This window comes from Pipistrellus hanaki (assembly GCF_964339955.1).
Source record: "Pipistrellus hanaki genome assembly, chromosome: 9".
Taxonomy (NCBI): domain Eukaryota; kingdom Metazoa; phylum Chordata; class Mammalia; order Chiroptera; family Vespertilionidae; genus Pipistrellus; species Pipistrellus hanaki.
In genome coordinates this window covers 22,433,286-22,447,253 of record NC_140511.1, presented here as the reverse complement: position 1 = coordinate 22,447,253, position 13,968 = coordinate 22,433,286, and the positions used below count along the sequence as shown (strand labels likewise).

Below are 13,968 nucleotides of genomic sequence, written 5' to 3'. Positions count from 1 at the left end.
CCAATTTGAATTAATTTTTGTACATGGACACAAACTATAATCCAGTTTCATTTGTTTGCATGTGGTTAATACAACAAGACAATAATACTGAATTTGCATATACCTCATAAGTAACTGAGTTTCAAACAACAACAGAATTTTGCCCTGACTGTAGCTCAGTGATTAGAATGTTAGCCTGAGCACTGAAGGGTTTTGGGTTCAATTCCTGGTCCAGAGCACATACCTGAGTTGCAGGTTCTATTCCCACCCTGGTCAGAACATTTGCAGGAGGCAACCAATCAATGTCTCTCTCTCACATTGATTTTTTTTTCTTTCTCTCTCTCTTTCCTTCCTTCTCTCTCTCTCTAAAAATCCATGGAAGAATATCCATGTTGGAGATTTTAAAAAATGGAGAGAGAACTTCAAAATTCAAGAAGTAAACACTGACACAAACAAATGGAGAAATAGATAAATACACATTTACATTTGGAGATTTCAAATGCTCCTTTCTCAATACTGGATATTATTTTCTTCCCTCCCCCCCCCCTAAATTGAACACAGATAAGAGAAACTGGGTTTCCTAATTTAGATGTCTCCCCACCCAACTCTGACTTGTGGTTTCATTTTCATATTCCCCACAGCCGTATCTGAAGAGATTCCTAAGGGACAGGAGGAATTCAAGACTTTGATTTTTTTTTTTTGTTAAGTTCTTTATTGTTTAACCTATTACATATGTATCCTTTTTTCCCCCATTGACCTCCCCACCCATTCCCACTTCCCAGCACATGCCCTCATCCCTCTACTGTCTGTATCCATTGGTTATGCTTATATGTAGGCATATAAGTCCTTTGGTTGATCTCTTATCTCCCCACCCCCCCTCTGCTTTTCCTTTGAGGTTGGACAGTCTACTTGATGCTTCTATGGTTTTGGATCTATTTTTTTTCATTAGTTTATGTTGTTCACAAATGAGTGAGATCATGGGATATTTATCTTTCTCTGACTGGCTTATTTCGCTTAGCATAATAAGATTTCTACTTCATTTGGTGGCTAATCTTGGTGAAAGATTAAAATCTCCAAATACTGATGTCAAGAAAAACAAAGTTGGAGGAATCATGCTACCTGATATTAAATGATACTATAAGGCCATAGTAGTCAAAACAGCATGCTACTGGCATATAAACAGACATATAGATCAATGGAACAGAATAGAGATCCCAGAAATAACCCAAGCCTTTACGGATAATTAATATTTGACAAAGAAGCAAAGACAAACAACACGATAATGATACTCTATTGAATAAGTGGTATTGGAAAAATTGGACAGATACATGCAAAAAAATGGAACTAGACTATCGTCTTACACAAGAATAAACACAAAATGTATTAAAGATTTCAATGTTAGACCAAAACCTTAAAAATCCTAGAAGAAAACATAGGCAATAAAATCTTAGACATTTCTTATAGAAATATATATTTTATATATCTCCTAGGACAATGAAAGCAAAATAAATTAATAAACAAATGAGACTATATCAAACTAAGTTTTTGCACAGCAAAGGAAACCATCTGCAAAATGAAAAGACAACCCACTGAGTGGGAGAACATATTCACCAATCATACATCTGATAAGACATTAATATCTTAAATTTATAAAGAACTTATAAAACTCAACACCAAAATAACAAACAGCCCAATTTAAAAATGGGCAGAGAACCTGAATAGACACTTCTCCATAGAGTACAAACAGAAGTCCAATAGACATATGGAAAGATGTTCAACGTCACTAATCATCAAAGAAATGCAAATTAACACCACAACTAGAAATCACCTTACACATGTCAGAATAACTATCATAAAAAATAAAAAAATATAACATCAAGTGTTGATGAGGATATGGAGAAAAAGGAACCCTTATGTACTATTGGTGAGAATGAAAATTGGTGCAGTCACTGTAGAAACCAGTATGGTGTTATCTCAAAAAAAAAAAATTAAAAATGAAACTGCCTTATGACCCAGTGATTCCACTCTGGAAATGTATCCGAAGAATCCTGAAACACTAATTTGAAATAATATATGAACTTCCATGATCATTGCAGCATTATTTACTAGCCAAGATTTGGAAGCAGCCCAAGTGCCCATCAGTAGATGAGTGGATAAAAAAGCTGTGGTGCATTTACACAATGGAATACTATTCAGCTGTTTAAAAAAAAAAAAAAAAGAAAGAAAGAAAGAAAGAAAATCTTCCCTTGGCAACAGCATAGATAGACTTGGAAAATATTACACTAAGTGAAATAAATCAGTTGTAGAAAGACAAGTATCATATGATTTCACTTATATGTGGAATCTAATAAACAAAAACAAAAAAAAATGTATAGAAAACATGACTGACAGCTGTCAGAGGAAGGCAGATTTACAGGGCTGGGTGAAAAATGTGAAAGGATGAAAGGATTAAGCAAAAAATAAAATAATAATAATCAAAAACAACTCTTAGACACAAACAACAGTGCAACAATTACCAGAGGGAAAAAAGGATCGGGGGAGTAAATGGGGGAGAAGTGGTAATGGAAGGAGACTTGATGATGTATTACAGAATTGTACACCTGAAATCTATAGTTTTATTAGCCAATGTCAACCCAATGAATTTCATTAAAAAAATAAAGTTCTGTCATGTGCTAAGACATTAAGTTAAAAACAGACACAGAAGACACATAGTGTTTGATTGCCTTTATACGAAATATCCAAAAGAGGCAAAGTCACAGACAGAGAGGAGGTCTGTGAGTGGATGCCAGGGAATGACTGTGTTGGGCTCAGGGCCTCTTTCTGGGGGGATGGAAATGTTCTGACATTAGCCAGTGGTGATTGTTGGACAACCTGTGAACATACGAAAAAAACACTGACATGTACACTTTAGGAAAAACACAGATTCTCTGTTGATTGAACCAAAGTCTGACCAATAGGGCCACTCCTCGCTGGGGTGGGAGGGAGAAAAGAGGGTCCATGCTCAGGTGTCTCCGGAGCATTCGTGCCCCCAGCTCTGAGTGCTGGACAAGCTGAGGTTTTCTCTGCAGCACCCCTGGCTCAGAGTTCACAAGCTTACCCGGGTGTGGTCCTGATTTTGAGTTTAGTAGTAGGACCGCAGGCACGGGTTTATTAAAGCCTGAACAATCTTTTTGAGCGAATGCTGCTGTAAGATGGAGCTACTTCTTTTCCTCTGCTGGAATCTCTCTCCCCAGCTGCATTAGCCGCTTGGGGGAGGGGAAGGATGGAGTCTGTGCCAGGATTTCCCCACGCCTCACGTGCCGGTGAAGTTCACCTTGCCCTTGAGATGTTGCTACCCTTCTGTGTATTTTTAGCTGTGTTTTCAAATAGAACTTCCCCGTTTGGGTGAACCCATTTCTTTTCTGTCAGAGGCAGAGCTGGCACTGTTTGCTGAATCCTGGAGGCATAATAAATGGTAATGATTCATTAGGAGCAGGAAAAGAGCCACCAAGTTTATTTATTTTTTAAAGCTGTAGCTGGGTTAAAGTAGGACATCAGAGAAAGGCATCCCATTAATAGAGCGCTTCTAAAATTCTGCCGCGGAAAAAAATGCTCACGGTTTGTCACGACGGGGGAAAAACATGACACAAAAATATGTACAATGTGATCCCATTTTTGTACAGGGAGATGGTTATCTCGCTATCTCTCATTAGTGCCACAGCGAGTGATTCTTCTTTTTAACTTATCTGCTTTCTACTCTTTGCTAAATTGCACGTGTGCCTTCTGTAATTCTCAAAATCCAAAAATAAAATGGTACCCACCACATTTCTTAGACATTTATAATGGTTACAAATAAGTTATTCTAATCTGATCATCCTAGGCAATCCTTTATGAGGCTCAGAGTGAGTGTGCCATCCTTCCTAGGTGCTAGGAGGTAAGAGGGAGGCACCGAGACAGCTAGGGGGAGGGTAGGCTAACGCCTGGCAGGTGGGCTCTGCCCTCCAAAGTGCACACACTGAGGAAAGGATGCTGAACGTGCAAGACAGGGCTGAGGCCTTGGCCAGGCTGCCGGCTGCGTGCCTGAGACGCGGCCATCTTTCCTTAAGCAGCATGTATTGAATGGCCACTTGCGATGACATTCTCCCCATCTTCAAGGAGCCCAGAGAAGCATTTACTTTTCTCCCACCTTTCACGCTAGCACGAGACCTGGCTTCTTCTTTTAGGGTTCCAGGCCCATTTCATCTTCTTTCTTCTCTCTCCATGACGCCATCAGATCCTGCCCTTCTGGGCATGTTTTTAAACGTGAGTGATCCTGATAGAGAAACAAGGCCCAGAAGAAAAGACGCATGTCCTAAACATCCCTCCTCCGCACTCGCCCCCTGTCTGGGGACACGTGAGAGGATGTTAATAAAAAGCAAACGTTTTTGATGCACAGCCCCTACGTCACGTGGGATCCTTCGAATTGGCCATGGCTACCTCCACAGGCCCTCCCACACAGGACTTGTCTCCAGTTTGCTCAGAAATAGGTATATGTATGTCCTCTCCATCTAGCTTTCTTTCCTGCCCAAGATACTTGGGGCATCTCAATATTCAGTATACCCCTGGTGTGCTCTGAGGAGAGTCTATGCTACAAAAAAATGTATTTTTTTTACCAATTAAATAAATTTAATTTAATATGTTTTTTATTGGTGTTACTGGTTTTAGAGAGAGAGAGAAAGGGAGAGGGAAAGAGAGCAACAGGATGATAGAGAAATATCTTTCAGCTGCCTCCTGCATGCCTTCTACTGGGGATTAAGCCTACAACCTGGGTATATGTCCTGACTGGGAATCCACCCAGCGACCTCTTGGTGCATGAGATGATGCTCAACCAACTAAGCCACTCGAGCCAGGGCATAAATTTAATTTATAAAACTATACTGAGGAAGATTTAATATTGGAGAAAATTCATAGTGACTCTTATAAACTGAAGAATTATTTTATTTATTTACAAGAAGCACAGTGCATAAAATTCATCCATGTGGAGGGGTTGTGCATTGTCCCTCAGACCAACCTGCATCCTCTCCAATCTTGAACCCCTCAGGGGATATCCAACTGCTGGTTTAGGCCCAATCCAACTGTTCACCTGCCTGCCTGCCTGATTGCCCCTAACTGCTTCTGCCTGCCAGACTGATCACCCACTAATCACTCCCCTACCAGCTTGATCAACTCCTAATTGCTCCCTTGCATGCCTGGTCACCCCCAACTGCCCTTCCCTGCCATCCAGGTTGCCCCTAATAGCTCTCCCCTGCTGGCCTGATTGCTCACAACTGCCCTCCCCTGCTGGCCATCTTGTGGTGGCTATCTTGTGACCACATGGGGGCAGCTATCTTGTGTGATGGCATGATGGTCAATTTGCATATTACCTCTTTATTATATAGGACTAGGGGTTCGATGCACAAAATTCATGCAAGAGTAGGCCTTCCTTCCCCTAGCTGCTGGCACCAGCTTCCCTCTGGCACCTGGGACTTTGAGAAGGTTGTCCAGAAGGATGTCCAGAGGACATCTGGTTTAATTAGCATATTATGCTTTTATTATTATAGATTTATTTATTTATTTATTCATTTATTAAATCTTCATTATTGAAAGTATTACGTATGTCCCCTTTTTTCCCCCATCAACCCTCTCCAGCCCATCTTCTTCCCCCCACCCAGACCATCACCACTCCACGTCTGCATCCATGGGTTATGCCTATATGCATACAAAGTCTTCGGTTGATTACCTCCCACTCATCCACTCTCCTCTACCTTCCTTCTGAGATTCCACACTCGTTCCATGCTTCCATGTCTATGGATCCACTCTGTTCATCAGTTTATCTTGTTAATTAGATTCCACTTATGAATGAGATCATGTGATTGCTGTGTTTTTCTGACTGACTTATTTCACTTAGCATAGCATGAAGTTATTTTATACTAGGGTCCCAATGCATGAATTCATGCAGGTGTGGGGTTGGCTGGCCAGCCTGCCCCAATCAGGGCCTGATCATGGCCGGGCCAGCTGGGGGGAGGAGTCATGGGCATTTGGCCAGAGGGCACTGCCCTAATTGGGGTGGGGGGCTGATTGGGGCAGGGGCCAGCCATGGGAGGGGCTATGGGCAGGGAGCCAGCTGGCCCTTCCCCCAAATGGGGGGCAATTGGGCATCAGTGGATGGAGGAGGGGCCTTGGAAGGTTGGCTGGCCAGTCCCACCAGTGTGGGGGTATAATGGGGGAGCAGAGCTGGCTGGGAAGAGGGGCCATGGGTTGATAAGGGTGGTGGGGTCCCATTGGAGATGGGGCTGGCCAAGGAGAGGGGCTGCAGGAGATTGGCTGACCAACCCCACCCCCTATTGGGGTAGGGGGACAATCAGGAGTGGGGCCAGGTGGAAGTAGGGCCCTCGGGAGGTTGGCCAGCCAGCCCCACCCCTAATTGGGCTGGTTCACTGGCTGCAGTGGCGTCATAGTGACCAGTCATTCCAGTTATGGTGTTCTGGTCATTGGCTATATATATATATATATATATTAGACTAAAAATACTCCAAACCCAACTTAAAAATTTGATCAAGCTAATTTGCAAGGGAGATTTGCTTAAAGTGCATGATAATATTGCAGAATTGCACTGAGGTATGTATAAGGGATGCAGAATAAATAAGTGATTTGGGTGATGCTCTTCGAATGTGCTCCTTTAGAATATAATCCACATCTGCCAAGGTACTGCTTTACAGTCTGCATTTATTGATAGTATTTATGTGTTTTATCTGCTTGGGAGAGAAGGCAGTGGAAACGGAAAATGGCAAGGGTCAATTATTCATCTTTCTCCTTCCCACTCTTTCATAACATAAAAATGCAATCCCAAAATGACATTTTCCCACACAGATTTATCTCATAGACATCCCGCATTTTACACATACATACACAATCCCCAACCTAAATGGTTTCCTCACTTGTGGCATTTCATTTCCTTATTCCTCTAGAAAATAGCATGGATGTTTTCCTCTGGAAAATAAAATACACTTTCAACCTGAAAGTTTAAATCTTCCAGAACATGCAACCCCTTAAACATAAAAAAGAAATTCAAGAAATTTTAAGACCCTTCTAGTCTGTGTTGTTCATAGGATAACATATCATACAAGTTTCTCAGTATTTTAGATACTAAAAATGCCACTCTAAAAGTGATGGGAATTTGAATGTAAATTATATATGCACGAGAATTATATATGCACATGAAATCCAGGCATGGGAGGGGATGATTTCCTCAGCCTAACATGCACCCTCTCACAATCTGGGACTGCTACTTCCTAACCACTCACCTGCCTGCCTGCTTGATTGCCCCCAATCACTAAGCCTTCCTGCCTCACTGCCCCTAACTACTCACCTGCCTGATCACCCATAACCACTCTGCCTGCCTTCCTGCCTACCTGATTGCCCCTAACTGCTCGCCTGCCTGCCTGAAAGCCCCTAACCACCTCTGCTGCGGCTCCCACCCTCATGGCTTCCTCCGGAAGGACATCCAGAATGATGTCCGAAAGTTGATTCGGCTGTTTGGTCTAATTAGCATATTATGCTTTTATTATTACAGATGTGCCTATCAGCTGTTTAAAAATGACTAAAACTTAACTATATTTTGAATACACTACATGTAAAATTTTGGTGCCATACCACCAATCTATAAGTTGCAAAAGAGTCATCAAGAATCATTTTACAGCCCTAAGCCACACTTACAACCTGTAAGGGAGTTGGAGGTGGCAAAGAGTTAGAGTAGGAAATGAGAAAAGGTTTTGTGAGAACTTTGGGAGCTGTATGTATGTACCTGTACACCTTTTCCTGGAGCCCAGGGAAGAATGGTTCTGGAACCCAACAGGTCTCCTACTAGTAGACATTATACATAGGGATTCTAGTCATGACTGAGAAATCTAAAGAGGAGGTGCTGATTGGATTGACCTATCTGCAGTCTCTGGAAACATTTTGGGAGTGAATGAATTCCCATTTACAATGGGTCAAAGTTGCAGATTTCCTATGGGCCATGTGAGATAGTGAGGGAGCACACTTATAGGTTCTTTATGATGCATCCTACAAGTTCAGCTATTACAGCGTGCTAGTTAATAGATGTGCATATAGTATACCTCTCCAATCACCAAGTCTTTTCACCCTTCCTTTTGGAATTTATCTCAAATATTTAAGGCTTCAGCTTTCCTCTAACCCTGGATTGACTGGCTCTCTGAGGCTGAATTTCATATTGCATTGGATTGGATTGAAGAGAGTAGAAAATTTGTTGGCTTTTGGTATCCTCGCCTACCCTAAGAATGGGCATTCCCCAACAGTTCTAAAATTATGTTTTCCTCTCCGTATTTCTGCTGCTTGAACTGAACTCAATCTCATCGCATCATCTTGCACTGCAATGGTCAGCTGCCTCCTGCTAGACTCTGCCAGGAGGTAAGCTATGGTATTAGGGGTTTGCTTGGATTGGTGAGTCCATCTCAAATAGTTTCTGACCAAGAACTGGTTCTGCTTGATACTTTCCAAGCCCTGTGCTTCAAAGATGGATGGTAGACCATGCACGTCTCTCTGCAAACCTATTTCCTTTGTTATTTGGCTTATTCAGACTTTTAAGACACCTTTTTCAATGAAAAGCTTCTCTTTTTCTAATATTATTTTCCACCTGTTTTAAGTTCAGATTCCTGTATGGTATTCATTTCATATGAATGTTCCTTTGCCATTTTCTCAGAGTTAGGTGAGGTTTTCTTTCTTTTTATTTATTTTTTTCTACTTCTACTTGCCTCAAAGTAATTTCATTCCTTTATTACCAGTTATGGAATGAACACTTTGCCAGGTGGAAATATCATCTGCTCTTTCCCCCTTTCCCATCATTTTACATAGTAGTTAAGCCTTATTTATGACAAGCTATAAATGCCTCTTTATATATTAAGAGAAAAGGGAGATAATATTAGTATTATCTATAATAACTAATATAGAAATACATAGTATTTTCTCAAATTGAAAAGAAACTGAACAAAACTGAGGAAGGGAAAGAATATGGGCATTCTGGGCTCTTGATGGCAGTTGAGTATGTCTGTCCAGCTCCCCCAGTACCCAGACATAGTGATATCTGTGCACCAAGTTTCATTACAAAGGTATCTGTAACTGAAGTGGGGAACAGGAAAGGGCCAAAATGTGCATCAGTAACCTCCACTGGTTAAATAAATTATTCCAAATTTACACAATGAAGTACTGTGGGGCCATCTATATATATAAAAGGCTAATAAGCAAAGTGTCTCTCAGGAGTTTGACTGGGAGACCAGGAGTTTGATCGCTATGATGTGTGCTGACCACCAGGGGGTGGCATGGAACAAAGAAAGGCCCCAGCTAGCAGTCATCAGTCAGGGAAGGAAGGCCCCAGCAGGCAGCTGAAAAGCCCCAATGGGCTCTGATCTCTGGCCAGGCCTAGGGACCCTACCCATGCAAGAATTTCATGCACTGGGCCTCTAATATCAAATAACATTTATGAAGACTCTATAGATATATGAGAAATGATTATGGTAATAGAAATTGAAATACAATTTACGAAATGTATCATAAATGTAGGTCTTTTAGTAGTTGTGAAAACATGAATAAGGTGCAAAACTGTGTAGAATAAAGCTATCATTTTTGGTAAAAATGGAGAAAGCATACATACTCATGTTTATGTGATTATACTTACTATCTCTTAAAGAATGTATAAAAATTAATGAGTAGTTATCTATTGGGATAGGGGTGGCATTGAGCATATGGGGTATAGGAATGGGCAAAAATTTTATTATATAGCTTTTCATATTTTATAACTATATGAATGCATTATTTATTCAAAAGATTAAATAAATACATATATATGTACAAATTGGATAGTAAAAATAGTGGCTATCACTCTGCACTGGCAAATGGTTTATTTTATTTTTTCTATATGTGTATCTAAAATTCCTCTAATAAATAAAATTTTCTCTTAGAGCTAAAGCAAAAGAGGAAGCTAAACATTTTTGTCCGTTTTGTTTAAAAACTAATTCCTTTGTTTAAAAACTAATTCCTTTAAGAAGGGAGAAGGAAACTCTCATTTGTGGAGTTTCAAAAAAGTGTCAATAACGACTCAGGGCTTTTCGGCTTTTGGCTTGGAGGAGGCTCAGGGGCAACTTTCTTTGTCTTCCTGAATCCAGGTTCATCAGACACCAATTGCCTCCACCATGCCCCAAAGTTCGACCCTAACGAAATAAAGTCGTGTACCTGAGGTGCACCGGGGGGGGGGGGGGGGGGGGGGGGGGGGGGCAGGGTGTGGGTGCCCTGTCTGTCCTGGCCCCTAAGATTGGTCCCCTGGGCCTGTCTCCAGAAAAAGTTGGTGATGACATTGCCAAAGCAGCTGGTGATTGGAAGGGTCTGAGGGTCACGGTGGAACTGGCCATTGAGAACAGAAAGACCCAGATGGAAGCAGTGCCTTCTGCTTCTGCCCTGGTCACCAAAGCCCTCAAAGAACCACCAAGAGACAGAAAGAAGAAAAACACATTAAGCTCAGTGGAAATACCCCTTTTGCTGAGATTGTCAGCATAGCCCGACAGACGCGGCACCGACCTATAGGACCTATAGCTAGAGAACTCTCTGGAATCATTAAAGGGATCCTGGGGAGTGCCAGCCTGTGGGGTGCAATGTTGATGGCCTCCACCCTCATGACATCATAGATGAGATCCACAGTGGTGCCGTGGAATGTCTGGCTAGTGGCTAGTTAAGAATTACGAAGGAAAATGTTTCAATTAAAGATCATTTGACAACCAAAACAAAACAAAACAAAACAAACAAAAAACACAAAAAACAAAGTTTTTCCCTTTGGCAACCAGCCAGAGCATCACAAAGAAATCTAAACACAATTTAGCTTCCTGCTTCAGCTTCCGTGAGGCTCTTTCATGCAGTGCTTAAGATGGTTCTTCTCAAACTTTAGTGTCTACACTGGTTACTTGGGAATCTGTGATTCTGATGCAGATTCAGATTCCAAAATATGGATGTGGTCAGGACTCTGCATTTCAAACAGGCTCCCGGGATGCGCAGGCTGCTGACCCACAGCGCACACTGCGAGTGGCGAAGGTTTCCTCCAATGCAGGCCTGAGCTTCTAGCAAAGTCCCCACCCACAGGGTAGGACTCCGGGCCTCAGAGTAGTCCACAGGCCAATGTGCCTCCTGCAAAAAGCAGCAGTAGCGTTACTTGTTTCAGTTAGTTGTCTCATTTAAACATTTAGAGACAGACAAAAAAATAAAGAAGAGATCACAAACAAAAAGAGGCACTTGCTATGGCCCTGGACACATCTCACCCCTGGAGAAACCTGACTGCTGTGGACAGGTGAGTGCTCTACAGTTTTGTTCCAGCCTCCTTGAGGCCATTAACATTAGCACTTGTCTTGAATGCGATCCTTCTGGTTCTTCTGAGATTAGGAGTCCCCTTCATGCAGAGATGATGCCAACGAGACGCCGGGATTCTAGTCTTACCTCAGTCACTGAGGAGCAATATTGCTTTGGGCACGTCATTTCAGCCTTCTGGCATTCAGAGTTCTCATTTGTAAAGTGTGGCTGATGAGCTGGTGGTGGGAATATGCGGGTACCATATCTGAGGCTGATTCGACTAATTGGGCAAGCTGCCTCATTTGTACTTTGTTCTCAGAGCCTTGGGGAGCTGTCGAAGGCTTTAAAAAAAAAAAAAAAAAAAAAAAAGGAGAATACTACAATGCCACATAGAAGATGAGAAGAAATCCCACAGGTTGCCTAAAATTGGCCAAATGATGTTTGTGTGCAGCTGCCAGACTTAAGGCGAATCTCAGTGACTCTCACCAGGAGAAGAAAACCATTCCAGAAAGCAAGGCCAGACGTCTGCTTGCTCTTCAAACAAAGTATTGAGTTTAGCAAACAAAACCTTGATTAGAGTCCTTTGTGGGATATCGGTTATTGCGAGTATTTAGATTTTTATAGGGATGTTTGAATTTTATTACACAGAAATTCCATATCTGTGAACCCAACTCATGTCTCTCATATGCTAAGGTCTGTGATCAAAGCATAAAATGTGAGTCTGCAGAACATTTTTCTCCTGAAATTAATAACAACTTCTGTGCTGGGTGCTTTACATGCATTGTCTTGATTTACTCTCACCACAGCAATGAGACGGAGTGCTATTTTATAAGTAAAAAAGCCAGCTCGGGGAGTTAGTGAACTTGCTGGAGGTTGTACAGGTGGCTGCTGACCTGGATTTTGAACTCTGCTTTGACTTCTTGGCTCTTAACCTTGAGCCAACTTAAAGCAGAAACAGAGGACAAGCACAAATTGTCAGTTGTTTATCACTCAGAAATCACTCGTGACTCAATTCTTTAACCATCACTCGTGCACAGTAAATATAAAAGTTTTACCTCAATCTGTAACTACTCAGGAGTGTATCACATACTTGGTGAGGAGAGTCACAGTTCAGGAACATATCATGTTTTTTAGGGTATCTGTCAAAAAATGAATAATCTTAAATACAGCCGTACATATATTTTTAGATTATCAGTTTAATACTGTCCTTGAATGCTTATAATTAAAATGTCAATATACATCTAAACAAATAAGTTTCACTTTCATATATGTTAGACATTTATGAATTCACTTATTTCTTATGTGTGCTTAATTTCAGAATCATGTGCTGATGTATAGATGTTTTATAACTGTTTATTTATTTATTTATTTTAAATTTATTTTATTTTTTCCATTTCCGTTTATCCACTCTGCACTTTTCCACCTATACCCACTGATGGCTTGTTTTTTTAAAAAATAAGGTCACAGACAGATAAATATAGCTATAACTATATTTCATAGGTACCATGGTGACACCTTGTGGACAAGCATATTGAGTCCCATCTGTATATTTCTGTGTATTTTAAACCATTTTTTTTTTCTATTTACAAATTGAAAACTGTCATCAGATTCAATTTGAGTGTTTACCATTGAAATATAGTTTGGATCTATACAAATTTAAGAAATCAGGGTTTGTTTGTTTGTTTGTTTTATCAATTTCCAATATGTTGAAACATAATAAAATATTCTGAGCCCTAACCGGTTTGGCTCAGTGGATAGAGCAGTGGTCTGCAAACTCAATAGTCAACAGAGCCAAATATCAACAGTACAATGATTGAAATTTCTTTTGAGAGCCGAAAACCAACTTCTGCGCATGGGCCACAAAGTTTCAATGGCACTGTATATGCATGCCTGCACGTGGTATTTTGTGGAAGAGCCACATTCAAGGGGCCAAAGAGCAGCATGTGGCTCATGAGCCACAGTTTGCCAACAACTGGGATAGAGCATCGGTCTGTGGACTGAAGGATGCCATGTTCAATTCCAGTCAAGACCATGTACCTTGGTTGCAAGCACATCCCCAGTGGAGGGTGTGCAGGAGGCAGCTGATCGATGTTTCTGACTCTCTATCCCTCTCCCTTCCTCTCTGTGAAAAATCAATAAAATAAGTTTAACAAATATTTCTCAATTATAACTCATCTAAATTGGTAGAGCTGCTAGAAGTGATCCTGATAGCAACACTGAAAGTTTTCAATCAGACTCTTTCAAGTGACCATTGTTTCCATTTTTAGAATGTGAATGAAACAATTTCCTCTGGTAATGATTTTGGAATACAGGCATACTTCCTTTTAGTGTGCTTCGCTTTATTGTGCTTCATAGGTGTCACGTCTTTAACGAAGTGGAGGCAATATCTTCTACCACCCAAAGATTATCACTCACAATAATCCAGTCAAAGAAAGACAAGCATCACATGAGCTCAATCATATGTGGAATCCAATGAACAAAACATACTGATGAACAAAATAGGTCCAGAGACATAGAAGCATGAGACAGATTGTCAAATCTGAGGGAAGGCATGAGGCGGGTGGGTGGGTGGGAAGAGATCTACCAAAGAACTTGTATGCATATATACCCATGGACACAGACAATAGTGAGATGAAGGCTTGGGAT

General features: G+C 41.1%; 1 pseudogene across 1 annotated transcript in view; it reads left to right on the top strand.

Moving 5' to 3' along the window:
- Positions 1 to 10,714, top strand: part of LOC311627620 (large ribosomal subunit protein uL11-like) — a 40,119-nt pseudogene extending 29,405 nt beyond the window's left edge. The window contains exon 2 of the transcript in view: positions 10,035 to 10,714. The product of the transcript in view is annotated as a large ribosomal subunit protein uL11-like (transcript). The remainder of the gene's footprint in view (positions 1 to 10,034) is intronic.
- The last annotated feature ends 3,254 nt before the right edge of the window (positions 10,715 to 13,968 follow it).